Here is a 6000-nt window from a genome sequence, read left to right as displayed (position 1 = left end):
TTTGTGTGGTGATTAAAAGAAGCCTGGATAAAAATTTTAGTTACCAAAATATTGGGCCTACATTTTTATATGCAATCATGAATCAATTTAAGTGGCACAGTGGATAGAGTGCCTGGCCTGGAGTCACTCTTCTAGTATTTATTTCTACATGGAATTTGTTTTGGTTTTATAACAAAGGCATAAAGATGCAGCATGTTAAATTGTAGGTGCATTACAAGCTTCCAAAAGTATTTGCCTCATTTTGGGGAAGAAACCAAAATATATACAACACCGTTTTAAGTAAGGATTTATAGAAATGCAGGCAGCAACCAGTAGCAAAGATAGAACAGTTCATTCTGGTATAATTATCAGAAATTAAAATATCAGCCCTGAGCTAAGCCACAGCTGAGAAGTGTATGAGTTAACACATGTAAATCTGCTATAATCTCCAATCTCGTACTCATTTAACATCTATAGTACTTATTCAGTGGTTATTGAGGTTTGCTTGATTATTGATGTTTGATTAAAAATATGTTCTCTAGAGCAACAAGGCTGGTAGAAATTTATAGTTAGTATACCACCCCTCAGGAAGATACAGTTTTAATTTTTTTCAAACTAAATCACTGAAAGAGCTCTTCTGTGAGAAACAAGATGTCTAGGACATGGTCCCTTCCCTCAAGGAGTTTAAAACTTAAATGGAAAGATGATACATGCGCAAAGCACACTACAAAGCAATATGTGATGAACTGTTACTGCTTTCAGAAGTGCAATTTCCATGAGGCTTGCAGGCAAGGGAGGTGGGAAAGAACATACCTGGCCCTTTCAGGATGGGGAAAAAAAATCATACCAGAAATTAACATTTTTATGTGGTAGGAATGGTCCAAAAGCAGACAAGATACTGTAAGTTTCCACTGGAGACGATGGACCTGAACAAAGAAGAGTGCTCAACAGTGTCTCTAGTTGTACTCCATTGTGCCACAAGATGGTGCCCTTAACCAGCTGTGTCCAGTTACCTTTCCCTATCAGCCATTCAGCAAGAGATTGGGCAATGAGCAGATAAAGGCAGCTTCCAATGAATCCAGGCCTCTTTACCAAGACCACCATTTCATCCATCACAAGAGGGGGCATATACAGCTTGAAACCAGATCTTCTGGCTTTCTCTCCACTTACTAGGCCATACTGACTAATAAAAAAACAAACATGTTAGAATAGAGCTACGTACCAGCCCCATTTTCATCCAGTGACCATTAAACTCCTACACATCAGATTTTAATTGACACAATCACCTTTAATTACATCCTAACCTGTTCCCCTGAATGAATGTATATCTTTCTAGTGCAGATATAATACTCTCACCCCCTTGCCTTAGATGTTCCCAAAAATATTATAAACTCCTTGAGGGTAGGAACTGTAGGCTAAAACTCATGGATCTTTCTTAACAATACTACTGACCAGAATTATTCACAAGTAAAGAAGGGTAGTTTGAGTTCCTGTTCTCTTCCCTTGATCAAAGCTCCTAATGTTAAGTAAATGGAGGACATAGGCGGAATAAACCACAGGACAGCTCATTAGTGAAGCCAGGAATTCTCAAGGTAAAAAAGCAGAGAAATGAACCACCTAGAAAATAAGGGTAAATTTAAATTCTTTGGATGTTGTTATCCACAAATGCTGCCTATGTTCTTCAAGGAATCACAAACTCTCAGTGCTGGAAGGGACTAGAGGACCCTGACTGCCCAACAACATAGCTAGGAATCTCAAAAATCTCCAGTGAGGGGGAATCTTGTGCTGCCTCTGTAAGCTGCCCATTTCCTTTGCATACAGTCCTAAGTTTTAGGAAGCATTTACAGCAAGCCTACATGTGCCTCTTCCAACTTCCTCCTCTTGCTCCCAAAGTAATTAATAGAGAAGTACTGAAGACACTCAGTGAAGACCTTACAAAATTTAGTCTAATGGTGGGATAAAGGAGGGAGACAGCACAGCAAATGAAAGAAGCGCTTCTGTGCACCAAGGACAAGATACAAAGAGAAAACAACATTCCTGTTTGAGAAACTCAAGCTCTTGTTGGGGGGAAGGGAACAGCCATGAAAGACAGTTCAGTGAAAATAGCTGAAGGACAGACAGGGCTGGCAGGCCTCCATCTAAGGCAGCCAGGGACAGAGGGGAGGGTCTATGAGTGGGGCCACACGGGCTTCTGTGGGTACTGGGGCCTGGGTAGTCAGTAGTTAACCAGCAACAAAAGTGTGGGATGGAAGATGGAAGGCTGAACCCAAAGTGAGGAAGAACTGAATTTAAATGTGCCCGAGACACTGGCTAGCTACGTGACTGGGCAAGTAACTTAACCTGTTTGCCTCAGTTTCCTCAACTGTAAAATGGAGGTAGTAATGGCAACCACGTGGCGGGGCTGTGAGGATCTGAAGATATAGTAATTGTAAAGCTCTTAGCACAGAGTCTGGCATACAGCAGGCACCATGTGGATGTGTGCTATCATTATTAATCGAGCATTTATCAATCACCTACTGTGTGTGAGGCATTGTGCTAAAGCATGGGGGTATATAAAAATTGTGGGAAAAAAAAAACAAAAAATCAGTTTCTGCTCCCAAGGATCTCACAGTCTGATGAGGGAGACGTGCAAACCATGTGCAAATGATAAGACACCTGAAAACCAGGAGTTGGGAGTGAGGAGCACACATGGCCCTCTAGGTCCTCAAGTGCAGCCCTCTGACTGAATCCACACTTCACAGAACAAATCCCTTTAATGACAGGATTTGTTTTGTAAAATTTGGACTCAGTCAAAGGCCATACCTGAGGGCCTAGAAGGCTGCACGTGGCCTCCAGGCTGCAGGTTCCCCGCCCATCTGTGCATGAACAGCCAGGAAGCCAGTGTGTCCGGAGGGGACAAAGGGCAGAGCACAGAAAACCTGTTAACCTTATACTATGGCAAAACCACCCAGCATTAAGTACTTGCATAAAGCTTTTTTAATGCTTAAATATGGATCTGTGTGCAGGCATGCACACACACATGTGCACACACACGTCCTCTTGGCTCCTTTCTAGATCAGCTAAAAAAAGGTTTACTACACTAAAAGGCTGCCAGACTCAGCTTAATTACAAATGACAACAGATGATAAAACACTTCCCCTTCCCTCCTTAGTTTAGTAGAGGAATGGGACATGGATTCAGAACACTAGACTCTGCATAGAGAGCAAAGAGTTGATTCTGCTGGTTTTCCTTCACTGTTCCTCCATTAAGGAAAAAAGGGGTCAACTTTATGTGTGGGAGAGGAGGAGGGTGGGTAAGCAGGCCAGAGGGGATATTGGATAACGACTGATGCAAAATACAAAAGGCATCAATAAAAAAATGATTTAAAAGGATTGTCAGTCACGGTGTTTAGTTCTGATTAGTCTGGCAGTCATTCCCAAGCATATATGGTGGGAGGCAGAGTTAAGAACAGCCCCCAGAGACCATCTAGTCCAGCCCACACCTGAAAACTCCCTCTGTTCAAGAAACAGTAAGTCCTCATACCATATGTGTGTAAAGCACTAGGGATAAAGTATCCAACAGTCCCTGCATGGAGGGGGAGGATGGAACAACATGTACACAAATAAATACAATGTACAAGGGGGAGGGAGGTATTGGGAAAGGGCCTCTTGGAGGAGGTAACACTTGGGTTGTGCAGAGAAGGAAGCAGGCTAAGGATTCTAGGAGGCCAATGAAAAGAAGGAGAACAGGCCAATTCATAAGCTACCTCGACTGAGCAGAGAATTAAGACTATTAAGTTCAGTGGGAGCCAGAGCTGCAAAATGGAGAAATCTGGACTTTATCCTAAAAAGGGTCAGACACTGAAGACTTTCAAATAGCCGAGTGATACTTGTTGGGTTTTGTGTTTTGGAAATAATCCAACAGCTTTGTGGAGAAGGCCCACCAACCTTCATTCAGACCAGGCCTTAAGAACTAGGGCAGAGGTTACTTGACTAGGAAGTAGACCGAAATGAGATGTTGTGAGGAGAGAGTCCCCAAGACTTGACAGCTGACTAGAGAAGGGTTGGGAGAGAGAAAAGCATCATGGTTATTAACCAGATTATGAACCTGAGGGCCTAGAAGGATTGGAAAAGGGGGCAGAAGCAGGGGAGAGGAACATAAGTTCTGCTTGGGAGATGTTGAGTTTGAGCCGTCTATGGGACACTTACGTGGAGAGGTACAACAGTTGGAAAAATTCAAGACACTTTTGTAATTGGTTTACGAAGACCATTTCCAACCACTCCAATTACAGTTCAGGAGTTTAGATTTGGGAGCTCTCATGCTCACTGAAGAACTGAGCAGGCCATTCACACTTGTGAGAAGGAACCCCCAAGACTACAGTGTCAAAGAAGAAAAGAGAATGGTGTCCTTAAATATTGCCCACTGTAAGCAGATATTCTGTTAAATGCAATGACTTAGCATTTAAAACCTGAACAGGGAGGGAAGGTGAACCATGAGCATGGATGCACAGGTGAAGCATAAAGTCCTGTGGTCTCTGAGGCTTCCATCCTTAAGTAGATGAGCTGTGGGAGTCCACACCTGCTAAAACTTATCTCCACTGCATTCATTAACCTGGGTCTCTTTTTAGAGTCACCAGGGAAAACTGCAAAAACTGAGGAAAGTGTTAAAACCCTTGGGTGCCCTAACTGAGCACAAGAGAGGCCAACTGAGAGCCAGCTAAGGCAGATCGCCTGATTTGCCGTATGGACTGTCGGGTGGGTTCTCGGCCCGCAGATAAAACTGCCAATAACTATTACATTTGCTATACTAGTAATCTACAGAATAAGTACACTTACTAATGCACTTACACCGAGCTGGAGAAGGTAAAGTGGGGGCAGATCGATTCATGGTTAGATTCACCCTCTTTATGGGATATGAAGCAAGTAAATTTTCAGTATCAACAACAAGCAGAAAGCTATAAAAACCAAGTTTCACTTTGAAGTCCAGGAGCTTCAGAAGGGGAAAGCTGACCTTCTGGACCTTTGCAAACTGAAGTGGTAATAGACCCCCATCACCAACAACTTTTAAGAGACATCTACCAAGTACAGGCCCTCACACTCTTGTGTGGGTTCACAGACAGGAAGTGTGGGTACTGAGTGGAGGAAATGCAGGAGACATCTGCCAAAAGTGATAAGGAGGGAAAGTGAGCCCACCAAAGGAGGAGTGAAGCTTTGCAGAAATTCAAGAAGCAGCAATAGTTCAGGGTTCGTATAAGCAATCACAAAGCAAATGCTAAATGATTTTTATGCCTGCTATGTGCAGTCATAGGGTCATACGCTTAGAGCTGGAGAGGGCCTTAGGTCAGGAGCCCCATGAGCTGGCACATCAGTGATCAGATCTAGTCCTGACCCACTATGCTCCTGAGCTCTGGTCTGCAAAGCCTTCACCTTCCCCACACGCGGTGTCAGCTGACACTCACAATAAAACTATCAGGCATTTCTTTGGGAGAGGGAAGGTTGGAGGGATGATGTGATGTCCAAGGTCACAAGCAACATGGACAGATTTCAAACCCAAGCCTTCCCAATCCAAGTTCATTGATCTTTCCAGGACAAGTTTTTTTCTTTTTTTCTTAACAAATGTTTTAACTAATTTTACACTGTTTTTTCTTTTAGAAAAACTCATGACAATTTGTTATATCATTTCTAACTGGAAAATCCTACAAATGTCTGATTGGAGAATGTTCTTTGGTATAGGTATGAAGAAGGGGCTATAAAAATAATAACGCCCATGTTGATGAAGCTTACAAAATATTTTTTAAGCAATATCTTCTATTTCACCCATGTAATTCAAACACAGAAGAATATGGGGCAAGACCTCCAATTCATTAAAAATATTTTCCTACAGATTTAAGCCATCGGTCCACCAACATGGACTCTCCCAACCCCAACATACATCCCTACTGCCCAACTTACAGATGAAGAAAAATCCCAAAGAAGGGAAATGAGTTTTTCATAGGGTCACAGAATGAGAGTGAAGTGGGAAGGGCCCTTGGAGGGGACCAAG

Source organism: Trichosurus vulpecula, chromosome 5, assembly GCF_011100635.1.
Source record: "Trichosurus vulpecula isolate mTriVul1 chromosome 5, mTriVul1.pri, whole genome shotgun sequence".
NCBI classification, from domain to species: Eukaryota; Metazoa; Chordata; class Mammalia; order Diprotodontia; family Phalangeridae; genus Trichosurus; species Trichosurus vulpecula.
The sequence above is the reverse complement of the archived record's forward strand: the minus strand, read 5'-3'. Positions refer to the sequence as shown.